An 18,573-nucleotide genomic window follows, 5' to 3' on the forward strand; every position below is an offset into this window, starting at 1 on the left:
TCTATTATCTAGGGGAAAGCCTGTGCCAGGGTACCCAGAACAGCTCTAATGTCTAGGGGAAAGCCTGTGCCAGGGTGCCCGGAACAGCTCTAATGTCTAGGGGAAAGCCAGTGCCAGGGTGCCCAGTAGAGCTCTATTGTCTAGGGGAAAGCCCTTGCCAGGGTGCCCAGTACAGCTCTATTGTCTAGGGGAAAGCCCTTGCCAGGGTGCCCACAACGGCTCTAATGTCTAGGGGAAAGCCCGTGCCAGGGTGCCCAGAACTGCTCTAATGTCTAGGGGAAAGCCCGTGCCAGGGTGCCCAGAACTGCTCTAATGTCTAGGGGAAAGCCCGTGCCAGGGTGCCCAGAATTGCTCTAATGTCTAGGGGAAAGCCTGTGCCAGGGTGTCCAGAACTGCTCTAATGTCTAGGGGAAAGCCTGTGCCAGGGTGCCCAGAACTGCGCTAATGTCTAGGGGAAAGCCCGTGCCAGAGTGTCCAGAACTGCGCTAATGTCTAGGGGAAAGCCCGTGCCAGAGTGTCCAGAACTGCTCTAATATCTAGGGGAAAGCCCGTGCCAGGGTGCCCAGAACAGCTCTAATGTCTAGGGGAAAGCCCGTGCCAGCGTGCCCAGAACAGCTCTATTGTCTAGGGGAAAGCCCGTGCCAGGGTGCCCAGAACTGCTCTAATGTCTAGGGTAAAGCCAGTGCCAGGGTGCCCAAAACTGCTCTAATGTCTAGGGGAAACCCGTGCCAAGGTGCCCAGAACAGCTCTATTGTCTAGGGTAAAGCCAGTGCCAGGGTGCCCAGAACAGCTCTATTGTCTAGGGTAAAGCCAGTGCCAGGGTGCCCAGAACTGCTCTATTGTCTAGGGGAAACCCGTGCCAAGGTGCCCAGAACAGCTCTATTGTCTAGGGTAAAGCCAGTGCCAGGGTGCCCAAAACTGCTCTAATGTCTAGGGGAAACCCGTGCCAAGGTGCCCAGAACAGCTCTAATGTCTAGGGTAAAGCCAGTGCCAGGGTGCCCAGAACAGCTCTATTGTCTAGGGGAAACCCGTGCCAAGGTGCCCAGAACAGCTCTATTGTCTAGGGTAAAGCCAGTGCCAGGGTGCCCAGAACTGCTCTAATGTCTAGGGGAAAGCCCGTGCCAGGGTGCCCAGAACAGCTCTAATGTCTAGGGGAAAGCCCTTGCCAGGGTGCACAGAACAGCTCTAATGTCTAGGGGAAAGCCAGTGCCAGGGTGCCCAGTACAGCTCTATTGTCTAGGGGAAAGCCTGAGCCAGGGTGCTCAGTACAGCTCTATTGTCTATGGGAAAGCCCATGCCAGGGTGCCCAGAACAGCTCTATTGTCTATGGGAAAGCCCGTGCCAGGGTGCCCAGAACAGCTCTATTGTCTAGGGAAAAGCCAGTGCCAGGGTGCCCAGTACATCTTTATTGTCTAGGGAAAAGCCAGTGCCAGGGTGCCCAGTACATCTTTATTGTCTAGGGAAAAGCCAGTGCCAGGATGCCCAGTACAGCTTTATTGTCTAGGGAAAAGCCAGTGCCAGGGTGCCCAGTACAGCTCTATTGTCTAGGGGAAAACCAGTGCCAGGGTGCCAAGTACAGCTCTAATGTCTAGGGGAAAGCCAGTGCCAGGGTGCCCAGTACAGCTCGAATGTCTGGGGGAAAGCCAGTGCCAGGGTGCCCAGTACAGCTATAATGTCTAGGGGATATCCAATGCCAGGGTGCCCAGTACAGCGCTAATATCTAGGGAAAAGCCAGTGCCAGGGTGCTCAGAACAGCTCTACTGTCTAGGGGAAAGCCAGTGCCAGGGTGCCCAGTACTGCTCTAATGGCTAGGGGAAAGCCAGTGCCAGGGGTTCTCAGTACAGTGCAACTCTAACATCTATGGTGAAGCCCATGCCAGTTGAGCCCAGTTTAGTACTGCTCTAATTTCTAGAGTAAAGCCCGTGCTAGTGATGCCCAGTTCCATGCAGCGTTAACATCTAGGGTAAAGCCAATGCCAGTGGTGCCCAGTGCAGAACAACTCTATTCTGGTGCTTATAGGTGCCTGCAGTGATTGGTTACTGAAGACATGGTGCTAACTCCGTATACCAGGCTGGGACATGGTTCTCTCCCGTGATCGGGCATTAATGGAGGTCAGAGTGTGGTTTTGCAGTGCTGCCACTTGAAGATTTAAAGGGACATTAGAAGGTCATTGGGCTTGTCTGCTTTGTGTGGGACCTAGACATGCTGGAGAGACCGCATTGTTATGAGCATCATGATCAGATGGCCTGAATGGCAATACAAGCCTTCTTTTCATGCCGCTTGCCAACTTCCTTTCTGTCATCACTGTCCTTGCATGCAAATCAATGCTGAAGCATGCCACCGGACATTGAGGCAAGTTAGGCTACAGAAGATGACATCTGTCATGTACAGGGCAGTGTGGAGTAGAGCCATTGTTAGGAGGACATCTGCATTATTGCTAGGTAGAAGGAAGTCTGAGGAGACATTTCAGGGGTGTGTATCCTCCACGTTCTCTGCTGCAGTTAGGCCTCCTCTACAGGTCCCTCCAGCATGGAATGGGTTAGCAGCTCTCTCCTCCCTCTCCTGCTGCTGTTCAAGGTTGCAATGTACTTGATGTTTATGTAGGCTTCAGCCATTCACCTGCTTTCTGTTCTCATTCCTCTCCTACATCTATTGAGGACCCCTTTTTTCTGGATAATGTGCTCTTTCCTTTACATGTGTAACGAGCTGATGCCAGTTAGGAGGTGCCAGGGTCATTCATTGAGGAGTCATACTAGGGTATGTTGGCATAATTCAGGAAGAGATTTCTGTGAGTTTATGAGCTTCTCCTATGGCCAATTTGAACATGCGAAAACTTTGTAACCCCACAGTTGACAGTAAAATGTAATGGTTGGCAAGCTGTGTAATTCTAACAGTGACTAGGGACTATTATAAGTTGTCTTCTGTTTGCCCCAACATGCTGACACTGTATCTATCTGAGCTAAGCATATTTGTGTGATACCTCTGTACACAACTGCACCTTCTATATTACAGAAATAATGTATGCCATAAACGCGGCCACCAGTTCCATCTGAAGGTGTGAACGAGCGATCACTGGTATTGGGGAGACATGAGAAGGACGCTTAATCTTATGTACATGTAAAAGATTCCCATACAAGCAGGTTTAGCCTTTGTGCTTGGCCTGGTCGGACTCATGTCAGTATTATAGTCGCCAAATCCCCTTTCCTCAGTTGCATGTAATGAGAGAACCTGTAACCGGCTTTTACTGCTAATCCCTATACTTATGTGTAAACAAGAATTAACACAGCAAAAATGGGAACCGTGTATACCTGCCCAAGTCTCAGAACTAATGCAGCAAACCCATATAGTAAAGATGGCGGCAACACAGGTGCAATATACTGATGAGACAACCACTCACAGCATACCAGTTCACGGAGGGGGTGACTGCTTAGTATTAAAACTGCACTCAAAAAAAGACTTTCTTGTTATTCAGGGTGCAGCCAGGCCCGTAAGTGTTGGTCTTGTAAACTGGAGTGTCTGGCCTCATGGGGTGCACTTAGATAGTGCTGGGCAGCCTAATCTAATAATATGGCTGTGTGTGATCAGCACCCTATACAAGCTTTTTTTTGTGCAATCCTAATACTAAGCAATCACCCCCTCCATGAACTGGTAGGTTGTGAGTGGTTGTCTCATCAGTAATTTGCATCTGTGTTGCCTCCATCTTTATTATATGGGTTTGCTGCATTAGTTCTGAGATTTGGGCAGGTAAATACTGTTCCCTTTTTTGCTGTATTAATTCTTGAATTTTTGGGGGAATTTTAATTCTTGTTTTTGTGGCTTTGCTTTTAATTTATGTGTAAACAAATATCCATGTACTGCAGCTGTCCATGGTGCTGACTGGAGATTTACTCCAGAGGTAAACAACTGAAAGCAATATTTGTGGCCTCTAAGTACTGTCCATGGTGCTGAAGTGACAAATTAGTCACTTCATCTGATGCTTAAAGGGGTTGTCTATGCCTTGAACAGCATGGCTGACACTCCTATGAATGATATCTGTCTGGTATAATAGCTCCACTCTATTAAAGTGAATGAGGCTGACAATGCAATACCGCACACAACCTGTAGACAAGAGTGGTGCTGTTCCCGGAGGAAAGCAGCCATGTGTTTCTAACCCCGCTCCTCTTCCACGTGTGTTACAATCTAGAGTCTTTAAATCCCTACAGTAGATGCTTTGGCTGCTATTATAAGTCAGAATTAATTTATTCTGTAAAATATTTTAAGAAAAAATATTCCTTAGAAAATTAGGCACCAGTCAAAATAAAATAGTAGATGCATACAGCTCCTGCCTCTTATATTAGTTTAGGTGTTTCTAGTATGGGGTCTGTGGATCCCCTAACAGTCTATGGACTGTAAGCAAAATGTAGAATTCCCTTTATGAATGTTTGCATTAAACTATACTGTAGTGTGTGTATGTATGTATGTATGTGTGTATATATATATATATATATATATATTACACACTGTAGTATTAGCCAAACATGCAACCAGCACAAATGACAAATCAGTCATATCACAATAGTCATTTACGCTCAACTCTACTTACAAGTAAAAAATATCTTAAAAAGAAGGATGGTCTTCACCAGACATCCAGAGGGACCACTGCATGAATTTCTTACTGTACCTTCTTGTGACGGATGGTGACATTTCTATTCTGCAGATTAATGTAACTGGATCATGACTTTCTTGATGCCACATGTATGTGTCATGATAATAGTAGACCATGTAGAATCACACCCTCCAAGAAATTGTATCAGCAGTGACTGGAGAAAACAGGTCTATGACATTTCATAGAGCAATGAGAGCCATCAAGCATCCAGATCTGGGGACAGTGAGAAGATCTCTGCTGTGTTCATGCTGCTTGGCCCTGAGGTCGTATTGGTGTGGTGGAGAACATACGCAGATTCCGTCTTTGTTTAGGAGGAGATTCGGAAGTTTGGGAAGGATTTATTACGTATATGTGTGGGCGTCTTTGTCCAGTCATTTGTCAGCTCTGTGGTGTTACATGCTTCTATCCTGTACATGTCATGGTCTGCATATTTCTTTAGCCATCTGCTTATGTAATAATCCCATTAAATTATTATTATGATTATTTATTTATATAGCACCATTAATTCCATGGGGCTGTACATAAGGAGGGGTTACAAACCAGATACAGATATCACTTACAGTACACAAACTAACAATGATAGACTGGTACAGAGGGAAGAGGACCCGGCCCATGCAGGCTTACATTCTACAGGATGGTGGGGAAGGAGACAGTAGGTTGGGGGGGATGTCAGCATCTTGTCATAGTTCCCCTCTCTTCGTGTCTTTCTGAAATCTTAGACACATATTCTTTCTTTGGACTGATTGAGCTGAACTGAGTACTGTGCATTGGGTGGAGACTTGTTGCCCACCCTATATGTGAAGTAACATCGTATTATCTTCAGTCTGTGTTTAATGATTGAGCTGTTTGGCACAGAAAGTATTTGTGCTACTGATTTTTGCTGTGTTTTAGTAATATTTCTCAAGTGAAATATATTTTCCTATGGGTTGTGTTTTGAGAGGTCTTCCCCATATACCAATCTTAGAATTCACAGTATAAGCGATAAATGACCATGGGGTCCCCAACAGTTCACTAGTACAGAGATTCTCTGGAGCACTAGCATGCATGCTGGACTATAAAAACTGCTCCTCATCACACATCTGCTGGTGAAGGAAGGGTGCTCGGGATCCCCATTCCAGTGAGTGTTGTGTGGCTGGAATCCCCTGCTGCTGTATATAGAGGATAAACTGCCCTCGACCATCATGATTGATGTACATCCTTTTGGTGTAACTGCTCCTTTTCCCTGCCATTGTACATACAATATGCTTTTATTAGATTGACCTCTTATCATGATTGAGTTGAGTCTTCCAAAGCTTGTGGAAGAAATACAACACAGAGTAAAATCCTCTCTATGACAGCTATATGCCTTTATGATACATATGGAAAGTGGTTGTCGTGTTGAGGCAACCCTTTTATAAGAAACCAATCATCATCATTATAATGTCCAAATCTAGCCATGTTTGTCAGGAGTTCAGTTTGTTGTCAGTTCTACTTATTTAATGCACATGCTAGCAGATTTGATTGGACAGCATGTAGATATCGGGCTCGCCCCATCAATAGCGCTGTCCCGCATGTAGATGTTGGGCTCGCCCCATCAATAGGGCTGTCCCGCATGTAGATGTCGGGCTCGTCCCATGAATAGCGCTGTCCTGCATGTAGATGTCGGGCTCGCCCCATCAATAGGACTGTCCCGCATGTAGATGTCGGCCTCGCCCCATCAATAGGGCTGTCCTGCATATAGATGTCGGGCTCGCCCCATCAAAAGGGCTGTCCCGCATGTAGATGTCGGGCTCGCCCCATCAAAAGGGCTGTCCCGCATGTAGATGTCGGGCTCGCCCCATCAAAAGGGCTGTCCCGCATGTAGATGTCGGGCTCGCCCCATCAAAAGGGCTGTCCCGCATGTAGATGTCGGGCTCGCCCCATCAAAAGGGCTGTCCCGCATGTAGATGTCGGGCTCGCCCCATCAAAAGGGCTGTCCCACATGTAGATGTCGGGCTCGCCCCATCAAAAGGGCTGTCCCGCATGTAGATGTCGGGCTCGTCCCATCAAAAGGGCTGTCCCGCATGTAGATGTTGGGCTCGTCCCATCAAAAGGGCTGTCCCGCATGTAGATGTTGGGCTCGTCCCATCAAAAGGGCTGTCCCGCATGTAGATGTTGGGCTTGTCCCATCAAAAGGGCTGTCCCGCATGTAGATGTTGGGCTCGTCCCATCAAAAGGGCTGTCCCGCATGTAGATGTCGGGCTCGCCCCATCAAAAGGGCTGTCCCGCATGTAGATGTCGGGCTCGCCCCATCAAAAGGGCTGTCCCGCATGTAGATGTCGGGCTCGCCCCATCAAAAGGGCTGTCCCGCATGTAGATGTCGGGCTCGTCCCATCAAAAGGGCTGTCCCGCATGTAGATGTCGGGCTCGTCCCATTAAAAGGGCTGTCCCGCATGTAGATGTCGGGCTCGTCCCATCAAAAGGGCTGTCCCGCATGTAGATGTTGGGCTCGTCCCATTAAAAGGGCTGTCCCGCATGTAGATGTTGGGCTCGTCCCATCAAAAGGGCTGACCCGCATGTAGATGTTGGGCTCGTCCCATCAAAAGGGCTGTCCCGCATGTAGATGTTGGGCTCGTCCCATCAAAAGGGCTGTCCCGCATGTAGATGTTGGGCTCGTCCCATCAAAAGGGCTGTCCCACGGTATTCTGTACTGTGTACAATGGTGGGTTGCTCATAGAAATGCAAACCCATAAATGATGAAACACATAACTGCCTTATTTGTCTTGGCTGTAGGGCAAGCTTGGCTCCTAGATTACCCATCAGTATATGTTTTTTGAATGTGGGAGGAAACTGAAGTCTGCTGCTGAAAAAACCCATTAATACGTATGTTAGGGATTTTCACTTACAGAAATTTCCGCATCCGATCAATATGTATGAATATACCTTATGTAATTGTTCTCCTTTGTTGCTGTAACAGGCTTCATTCTTTCGGAAAGGCTTCCACTGTAGAATTTCATTTAGTCGCAGCACAATTAGTGTGGGCATCACTAATAATATCTGATTTATCTGATAGGAGTAAATCAGATATTATCACTCACTCATATGTGATCAATTTTATGGTTTAATACCAAAGGGAACCTGTCAGCACGTTTTTACATATGCAAGTAGTGAATTGGCTCTATAGACATTGTCCCTCAATAAAATAATACCTTTTTTTTTGCATAGGTCCAATGTGCTAGTTATGAGAAATCTAGCATAGAAGCCATATGCAAATGAAGCTGGAAGTGCACTAGGGCTGTGTCACTGAATTTGGAAGACCTAGCCTAAGTTATTTTTTTTCATTGACACACCCACAGTGCACTTCCAGCTTCATTTGCATATGGCTTCTATACTAGATTTCTCATGATTGGTATCATTTTTATTTTGTGACCGGCGCAGGCTCCGGTGATGAGCCCGCACCTTTCATGGGACATGACAGCTGATCTGATCAGCTGTCATGTGCCCCTAACAGCCGCGGATGGAATCGCGATAAACCCGTGGCTGTTAACATGTTAAATGCCGCTGTCAATCTCTGACAGCGGCATTTAACATGGCCACGATGGAAGGACGTCATAAGTCCTGCCATCGGCGCCCATGTCACATGACCGCGGGTCACCGATGGGTTGGCATGACAACCCGGGTTCTGAAGGAGATGCAGATGTTATGAGATGCCAGGATGCTATGAATGTCGCCCAGCGCTCGGCACTCATAGCAAGTGAGCATTTCTGCTACACACAGGTGATCTGATGATCGCAGCTTCTAGTCTCCCATGGAGACTATTGAAGCAAGTGTAAAGTAAAAAAAAAAGTGTTTAAAAATATTAAAACTAAAAATATATAAAAGTTTAAATCACCCACCTTTCGCCTCATTTAAAATAAAACATTAAAAAAATATATACACATATTTGGTATTGCCGCCTTCAGAATTGCCCGATCTATCATGTATAAAAAGAATTAATCCGATCGGTAAACGGCGTAACGAGAAAAAATATCAAAATGCCTGAATTATGGGTTTTTCTTTTGGTTGGCGCAACATTACAGTAACATGCAATAACGCGTGATCAAAACATTGGATCTATCCCAAAATGATATCAATAAAAACGTTAGCTCGACACGCAAAAAGTAAGCCCTCACCCGGCCCCAGATCCTGGAAAATGAAGACGCTACGGGTCTTGGAAAATGCTGATATATTTTTTTTTTTTTAAGCAAACTTTGGATTTTTTTTTTCCACCACTTACAGGTGCATCTCACTAAATTAGAATATCATCAAAAAGTTAATTTATTTCAGTTCTTCAATACAAAAAGTGGAACTCATATATTATAGAGTCATTACAGAGTGATCTATTTCAAGTGTTTATTTCTGTTAATGTTGATGATTATGGCTTACAGCCAATGAAAACACAAAAGTCATAATCTCAGTAAACTAGAATAATTAACAAAAAACACCTGCAAAGGCTACCTAAGCATCTAAAAAAGGTTCCTTAGTCTGTTTCAGTAGGCTCCACAATCATGGGAAAGACTGCTGACTTGACAGATGTCCAGAAGGCAGTCATTGACACTCCACAAGGTCCCAGAGTCTGAAGGAAGAGTGGAGAGGCCACAATCCAAGCTGCTTGAGGTGTAGTGTGAAGTTTCCACAATCAGTGATGGTTTGGGGAGCCATGTCATCTGCTGGTGTAGGTCCACTGTGTTTTATCATGACCAAAGTCAGCGCAGCCGTCTACCAGGAAATTTTAGAGCACTTCATGCTTCCCCCAAGCTTTTTGGAGATGGAAATTTCATTCTCCAGCAGGACTTGACACCTGTTCACACTGCCAAAAGTTCCAATACCTGTTTTAATAACAACAGTATCACTGTGCTTGATTGGCCAGCAAACTCACCTGACCTTAACCCCTTAGAGAATCTATAGGATATTGTCAAGAGGAAGATGAGAGACACCAGACCCAACAATGCAGACAAGCTGAAGGCCGCTATCAAAGCAACCTGGGCTTCCATAACACCTCAGCAGTGCCACAGGCTGATCGCCTCCATGACACGCCGCATTGATGCAGTAATTGATGCAAAAGGAGCCCCGACCAAGTATTGAGTGCATATACTGAACATACATTTCAGTAGGCCAACATTTCGGATTTTAAAAACATTTTTCAAGCTGTTGTTATAAAGTATTCTAATTTACTGAGATAATGACTTTTGTGTTTTCATTGGCTGTAAGCCATAATCATCAACATTAAAGGGGTTGTCCACTACTTTATATGATCCCCCAATGTATTCCGCCAGGACCCATAAGTGTTTCTCTAAATACTTTGTGGTGCCTTTTCCGCCTGTGAGCGGCGCTGTCACTGGCCGCTCACGGGCATCACGTGACCCCCGGCTGCAGTCGGCTCTGACATCTGCTGACGTCACGACAAGTCCAGGCTGCAGCCGGGGGTCTCTCTCTTCCGCGTTCCACTGGTGGCTGCTGGGCTGTGGGCGGGGTTACCCCGTGCATCACACCTGGCATCCACCGTGCGCTCTCCCTCTCCTCATTCACTGGTAAAACGCGCGGTGGATGATGGGTGTGATGCACGGGTTAACGCCGCCCAGAGTCCACCGCGAGGAGCGCGTCACTGATGTCACTCCTCACTTGACGTGACATCAGTGACTGGTCACGTGATGCCTCTGAGTGGCCAGCGATAGCGCCGCTCAGAGGCAGAAAAGGTACTGCAAGGTATTTACAAAAACACTTCTGGGCCCCGTGGGGATAGATTGGGGGGTTCATATAAAGTAGTGGACAACTTCTTTAATAGAAAAACACGTGAAATAGATCACTCTGTTTGTAATGACTCTATATAATGAGTTTCATTTTTTGTATTGAAAAACTGAAATTAACTTTTTGATGATATTCTAATTTTTTCAGATGCACCTGTAAATAAAAAAGAACCTATACATGTTTGGTATCTGCCAACTCGTAATGACCTGGAGAATTATAATGGCAGGCCAGTTTTAGCATTTACTGAACATGGTAAAAAAACAAATCAAAAAAACAATTGTGGAATTGCACTTTTTTTGCAATTTCACCACACTTGGAATTTTTTTCCCGTTTTCCAGTACATGATATGGTAAAACCAATTGTTTCGGTCAAAAGTACAACTCATCCGCAAAAAACAAGCCCTCACATGGCCATATTGACCAAAAAATAAAAACGCTATGGCTCTGGGATGAAGGGGAGCAAAAAACGAAAATGCGAAAACAGAAAATGGACCAGGGGTGAGGGGGTTAAAGGGAATGTCTTGTTCGAAAATTACACTTTTGATTTTCTTTTTTTATGTGAAGCCTTTTTTTTATATTTCCATGCCACTATTTATATTCTAACCCCTTTCTGACGTGAGGCGTAATAATACGTCCCTGGGCCTTATGGACCAGGTACGTAATTATTAGGTCTCGGCGCGCACGATCGCAGCATGGTGTCAGCTGATTCTGACAGCTGAGACTCTGTGCCAGGAGCGGTCCTGCACCTCTCTCGGCACTTTAACCCCCTAAATGCTGCGATCGCAGCATTTAGCGAGCCGGCAAAGGGACAGAAGCCCATCTGTTCTTGGATCGGAGACCCTGTGACGTCATCACAGGGTCCCGATTGTTGCCATGGTGACCTGATGTCGACATGATCCGGGTCACCAGGCACCAGCAAGTTAGTGATCATGCGCAGTGCATGATGAAGCTAACTTGTGTCTTCAGCACTGACAGTTATGAGGTATAGCAGTGATCCTGCACTGACAGTTATGAGGTATAGCAGTGATCCTGCACTGACAGTTATGAGGTATAGCAGTGATCCTGCACTGACAGTTATGAGGTATAGCAGTGATTCTGCACTGACAGTTATGAGGTATAGCCGTGATCCTGCACTGACAGTTATGAGGTATAGCAGTGATCCTGCACTGCTATACCTTATAACTGTGCTCAGAGTGCTAAAAGTGGGACTAAGTGAAAAAAGAGTAAAAAAAAAAAAAGAAGTTGTAAAATATATATATACTGCTCAAAAAAATAAAGGGAACACTCAAATAACGCATCCTAGATCTGAATGAATGAAATATTCTCATTGAATACTTTGTTCTGTACAAAGTTGAATGTGCTGACAACAAAATCACACAAAAATCATCAATGGAAATCAAATTTATTAACCAATGGAGGCCTGGATTTGGAGTCACCCCCAAAATTAAAGTGGAAAAAACACACTATAGGCTGATCCAACTTTGATGTAATGTCCTTAATTAAAACAAGTCAAAATGAGGCTCAGTATTGTGTATGACCTCCCTACAATGCCTGGGCATGCTCCTGATGAGGTTGTGGATGGTCTCCTGTGGGATTTCCTCCCCGACCTGGACTAAAGTTTCCGCCAACTCCTGGACAGTCTGTGGTGCAACGTGACGTTGGTGGATGGAGCGAGACATGATGTCCCAGATGTGCTCAATCGGATTCAGGTCTGGGGAATGGGCGGGCCAGTCCATAGCTTCAATGCCTTCATCTTGCAGGAACAACTGACACACTCCAGCCACATGAGGTCTGGCATTGTCCTGCATTAGGAGGAACCCAGGGCCAACCGCACCAGCATATGGTCTTACAAGGGGTCTGAGGATCTCATCTCGGTACCTAATGGCAGTCAGGCTACCTCTGGAGAGCACATACCTCTGTACAGAACAAAGTATTCAATGAGAATATTTCATTCATTCAGATCTAGGATGTGTTATTTCAGGGTTCCCTTTATTTTTTTGAGCAGTGTATGTATGTATGTACAGTACAGACCAAAAGTTTGGACACACCTCATTTAAAGATTTTTCTGGATTTTCATGACTTTGAAAATTGTACATTCACACTGAAGGCATCAAAACTATGAATTAACACATGGCATTCTCTTGATGAGCTTCAAGAGGTTGTCACCGGAAATGGTTTTCACTTCACAGGTGTGCCCTGTCAGGTTTAATAAGTGGGATTTCTTGCCTTATAAATGGGGTTGGGACCATCTGTTGTGTTGTGCAGAAGTCACGTGGATACACAGCTGATAGTCCTACTGAATAGACTGTTAGAATTTGTATTATGGCAAGAAAAAAGCAGCTAAGTAAAGAAAAACGAGTGGCCATCATTACTTTAAGAAATGAAGGTCAGTCAGTCCGAAAAATTTGGCAAACTTTGAAAGTATCCCCAAGTGCAGTTGTAAAAACCAGCAAGCGCTACAAAGAAACTGGCTCACATGAGGACCGCCCCAGGAAAGGAAGACCAAGAGTCACCTCTGCTTCTGAGGATAAGTTTATCCGAGTCAGCAGCCTCAGAAATCGCAGGTTAACAGCAGCTCAGATTATAGACCAGGTCAATGCCACACAGAGTTCTAGCAGCAGACACATCTCTACAACAACTGTTAAGAGGAGACTTTGTGCAGCAGGCCTTCATGGTAAAATAGCTGCTAGGAAACCACTGCTAAGGACAGGCAACAAGCAGAAGAGACAAGTTTGGGCTAAAGAACACAAGGAATGGACATTAGACCAGTGGAAATCTGTGCTTTGGTCTGATGAGTCCAAATTTGAGATCTTTGGTTCCCACCACCGTGTCTTTGTGCGACGCAGAAAAGGTGAACGGATGGACTCTACATGCCTGGTTCCCACCGTGAAGCATGGAGGAGGAGGTGTGATGGTGTGGGGGTGCTTTGCTGGTGACACTGTTGGGGATATATTCAAAATTGAAGGCATACTGAACCAGCATGGCTACCACAGCATCTTGCAGCGGTACGGCATGCTATTCCATCCGGTTTGCGTTTAGTTGGACCATCATTTATTTTTCAACAGGACAATGACCCCAAACACACCTCCAGGCTGTGTAAGGGCTATTTGACCAAGAAGGGGAGTGATGGGGTGCTACGCCAGATGACCTGACCTCCACAGTCACCAGACCTGAACCCAATCGAGATGGTTTGGGGGGAGCTGGACCGCAGAGTGAAGGCAAAAGGGCCAACAAGTGCTAAGCATCTCTGGGAACTCCTTCAAGATTGTTGGAAGACCATTTCTGGTGACTATCTCTTGAAGCTCATCAAGAGAATGCCAAGAGTGTGCAAAGCAGTCATCAAAGCAAAAGGTGGCTACTTTGAAGAACCTAGAATATAAGACATATTTTCAGTTGTTTCACACTTTTTTGTTAAGTATATAATTCCACATGTGTTAATTCATAGTTTTGATGCCTTCAGTGTGAATGTGCAATTTACATAGTCATGAAAATACAGAAAAATCTTTAAATGAGGTGTGTCCAAACTTTTGGTCTGTACTGTACATACATACATACATACACTGCTCAAAAAAATAAAGGGAACACTCAAATAACACATCCTAGATCTGAATGAATGAAATATTCTCATTGAATACTTTGTTCTGTACAAAGGTGAATGTGCTGACAACAAAATCACACAAAAATCATCAATGGAAATCAAATTTATTAACCAATGGAGGCCTGGATTTAGAGTCACCCCCAAAATTAAAGTGGAAAAACATACTACACGCTGATCCAACATTGATGTAATGTCCTTAAAACAAGTCAAAATGAGGCTCAGTATTGTGTGTGGCCTCCACGTGCCTGTATGACCTCTCTACAATGCCTGGGTATGCTCCTGATGATGTTGCGGATGGTCTCCTGTGGGATCTCCTCCCAGACCTGGACTAAAGCATCCGCCAACTCCTGGACAGTGGTGGATGGAGCAAGACATGATGTCCCAGATGTGCTCAATTGGATTCTGGTCTGGGGAACAGGCGGGCCAGTCCATAGCTTCAATGCCTTCATCTTTCAGGAACTGCTGACACAGTCCAGCCACATGAGGTCTGGCATTGTCCTGCATTAGGAGGAACCCAGGGCCAACCACACCAGCATATGGTTTCACAAGGGGTCTGAGGATCTCATCTCTGTATCTAATGGCAGTTAGGCTACCTCTGGCGAGCACATGGAGGGCTGTGCGGCCCTCCAAAGAAATGCCACCCCACACCATTACTGACCAACTGCCAAACCGGTCATTCTGAAGGATGTTGCAGGCAGCAGATCACTCTCCACGGCGTCTCCAGACTCTGTCACGTCTCATTTGCTCAGTGTGAACCTGCTTTCATCTGTGAAGAGCACAGGGCGCCAGTGGTGACTTTGCCAATCCTGGTGTTCTGTGACAAATGCCAAGTGTCCTGCATGGTGTTGGGCTGTGAGCACAACCCCCATCTGTGGACGTCGGGCCCTCATACCATCCTCCTGGAGTCAGTTTCTAACCGTTTGTGCAGACACATGCACATTTGTGGCCTGCTGTGGTAATTTTGCAGGGCTCTGGCAGTGCTCCTCCTGTTCCTCCTTGCACAAAGGTGGAGGTAGCGGTCCTGCTGCTGGGTTGTTGCCCTCCTACGGCCCTCTCCACATCTCCTGGTGTACTGGCCTGTCTCCTGGTAGCGCCTCCAGCCTCTGGACACTACGCTGACAGACACAGCAAACCTTCTTGCCACAGCTCGCATTGATGTGCCATCCTGGATGAGCTGCACTACTTGAGCAACCTCTGTGGGTTGTAAAGTCCGTCTCGTGCTACCACAAGTGTGAAAGCTGTAATGCACACGCCCGGGCTGAGCGGCGTGTGCGTGTGATTCCACTGGACCGTGCCGGAGAGTGAATGCCTGGAGGGGCGTAACTAGTTATTCACCCGATCCGACCAGGGTCGCACGACGGCATACGACGCCAGTGCACCAAGGAGGAACCGAGCATAGGGACCAGGTGCTACTCCAGGACAGACCCCGGACACGGCTGTGGACCCACACAGGGGAATACAGGAACAGACCGGTTAGGCTGGCACACAGACTGGTGGGTATAGGCAGGCACGACTGGTATGCAGGCAGGCAGGTATGCAGGCAGGGGGGTACAGGCAAGCACGGCTAGAGTGCAGACAGGGAGGCACTAGCAGGTAGGGACACAGGCGGGATAGGACCCACTGGGACTCAGGAACAGAACCACAGATGTGGCAGACAAACACAGCAGAGTAAGGCTGCCCAGAGCGAGAGCAGGGCAAGACGAGACCGCCAAGAGCGGTGAGCGAGAGTAGAGCAGGACGAGGCCGCCTGGAGCGGTGAGCAAGAGTAGAACAGGACGAGGCCGTCTGGAGCGGTGAGCAAGAGTAGAGCAGGACGAGGCCGTCTGGAGCGGTGAGCAAGAGTAGAGCAGGACGAGGCCGCCTGGAGCGGTGAGCAAGAGTAGAGCAGGACGAGGCCGCCTGGAGCGGTGAGCAAGAGTAGAGCAGGACGAGGCCGCCTGGAGCGGTGAGCAAGAGTAGAGCAGGACGAGGCCGCCTGGAGCGGTGAGCAAGAGTAGAGCAGGACGAGGCCGCCTGGAGCGGTGAGCAAGAGTAGAGCAGGACGAGGCCGCCTGGAGCGGTGAGCAAGAGTAGAGCAGGACGAGGCCGTCTGGAGCGGTGAGCAAGAGTAGAGCAGGACGAGGCCGCCTGGAGCGGTGAGCAAAGGGTCAGAGCGGAGCGAGACTGCCGGAGCAGTGAGCAAAGGGTCAGAGCGGAGCGAGACTGCCGGAGCAGTGAGCAAAGGGTCAGAGCTGAGCGAGACTGCCGGAGCAGTGAGCAAAGGGTCAGAGCGGAGCGAGACTGCCGGAGCAGTGAGCAAAGGGTCAGAGCGGAGCGAGACTGCCGGAGCAGTGAGCAAAGGGTCAGAGCGGAGCGAGACTGCCGGAGCAGTGAGCAAAGGGTCAGAGCGGAGCGAGACTGCCGGAGCAGTGAGAAAAGGGCAGAGCGGAGCGAGACTGCCAGAGTAGTGAGCAAGGCAGAGCAGGGGGGACAGGGCTCTGTACACACGGAACAGGCAGGAAGGGAAAGGCAGAACCAGATACCCACAGGGTACTTGCAGTGAAGTAGCGAGTGGACCACAAACTCACAAACGGAAGTACAGAGACAACGAGCAGGAGTTAGGTATGAGTTCAGACTCTGCAGAAAAAGGAAAGGTACGGACATAGAGAAACACAGGAAACAGGCTAGAAGAGTATACAGACAAGAACAGACACAGTAGCAAGATACAGGAGCGGGTCTAGGTATGCAGCCCCTAGAAGGCGGGAGGAACAGGCTAGGAGCGTGTTCAGACAGGACAGACAAGATACAGGAGCGGGTCTAGGTATGCAGCCCCTAGAAGGCGGGAGGAACAGGCTAGGAGCGTGTTCAGACAGGCCTGGAAATACAGCCTCCAGGAAAGGCAGACAAGCAAACACAGAAAGGGACCTGGCACATTCAGAGTCAAAGAGCACACTGAATGAAACACAATGCTCAGGCCGGGATTCATTGGAGCAGCTGGGTTAAATACCAGATGACAGACAGCAATAGGCTGAGGACGCACAAGGGGTGTGCCCGCAGCAGGTACAAGAAACAGGAAGTGATCGGGCGCCGCCCTTAAGCAGCAGAAACAGAGGTAAGCAGACAGCATGGAGGGAAGCCAGGCTAGCAGACTGGACTGGAGATCAAGTGCGCGCTCTTGCACAGTGGGAGATGGACCACTATGCAAGGACGCCGCCAGGTATGTTACAGTACCCCCCCCCTTACGCCCCCTCTTCTTCAGGCCTGCCAGAATGTTCTGCAGGGAATTCGAGGGCCAATCCTTCACTTCAAGGGGATCACTACCACTGTCCACAGGAAAAACTGGTCTCCTCTGGGTAGCTAGGATGCTACCTCCTATCCAGCCATCCTCAGCAACAGATGAAACGGGTGGAGTACCAGGAACAGCACACAAGGAAGTCTCTCTCCACTTATTATCAGGTAGCACCACAGAGGGTTCAGGAGACAACTGGAAGCCCTCTGCCGGGTTGGAGGGGTGCAGAGACGCGGGGGTAACCTCTGCTTCGGGGTACATCTTGTCGAGCTCACAGGATGAAATGGGCGAGGTATCAGGTACAAGGTGTAGAAAAGTCACTGTCTCTTTGTTATCAGGTGGTACCCCGGAGGATTCAGGAAACAACTGGGGGTCCTCCGCCGGGTCGGAGGGGTGTAGAGACTCGGGGATAACCTCTGCTTCGGAGTACACTAGGTCGGACTCACTGGAAGAAGCGGGCGAGGTATCAGGTACCGAGTATAGGAGAGTCTCTGTCCATTCGCTATCAGGTAGCACCCCGAAGGGTTCAGGAGACAACTGGAGGTCCTTCTCCTGGTCGGAGGGGTGTAGAGACTCGGGGATAACCTCTGCTTCGGAGTACACTAGGTCGGACTCACTGAACGAAGCAGGCGAGGTATCAGGTACAAAGTATAGGGAAGACTCTGTCCATTTGCTACCAGGTAGCACCCCGAAGGGTTCTGGAGACAACTGGAGGTCCTCCGCCTGGTCGGAGGGGTGTAGAGACTCGGGGTCAACTACCGCTTTTAGGTACCCATTGTCAGGCTCACAGGACGGAGCGGACGAAGTATCGGGTACCGGGTGTAGGGAAGTCTCTCTCCATTTGTCATCAGGTGGTATCCCGGAGGATTCTAGGTGGGCAGAAGTCTCTTCGGGCAGGAGAACAGGTGCGCTACCCACGCATATTACACGTAGGGGCTGCTCCGGGATACAGGGAAATGAAGCTTCAGCAGGGACTTCAAGGTTGGGATCAGTAGGTCTTTGGGAGGACAGACCCAGGCGTGACGGCTTGCCTCTACGCCTAGCACGTCTGGACTGCCTCTTGAGGTTGGGAGAAGTATTCCGGAGAGCGTAGTCATCCTGTGTGGATTCTGGGTGGGCAGTAGTTTCTTCGGGCAGGAGGACTAGTGCGCTACCCACACACATTACCCAACGGGGCTGCTCCGGGTTATTGGAAAGTGAAGCTTCAGCAGGAGCCTCTGGATTAGGGTCATCGAAGACCATTAGAAAGGCCACCAGGAAGGCCTGAAGGTCCAGGAGGATAGGATCCTGTGCTTCCCATAGGGGGTTGATCCATTCC

General features: G+C 48.1%; 1 protein-coding gene across 1 annotated transcript in view; it reads left to right on the top strand.

Annotated features, from left to right (window-relative positions):
* The window catches only part of HCN2 (hyperpolarization activated cyclic nucleotide gated potassium and sodium channel 2), a 159,470-nt gene that overhangs the window by 1,464 nt on the left and 139,433 nt on the right, over nt 1-18,573 (top strand). The window lies entirely within an intron of this gene.

The sequence above is a fragment of the Phyllobates terribilis genome, unplaced genomic scaffold (genome assembly GCF_046119375.1).
Source record: "Phyllobates terribilis strain yellow unplaced genomic scaffold, ASM4611937v1 Scaffold_1__5_contigs__length_1240528914, whole genome shotgun sequence".
Taxonomy (NCBI): domain Eukaryota; kingdom Metazoa; phylum Chordata; class Amphibia; order Anura; family Dendrobatidae; genus Phyllobates; species Phyllobates terribilis.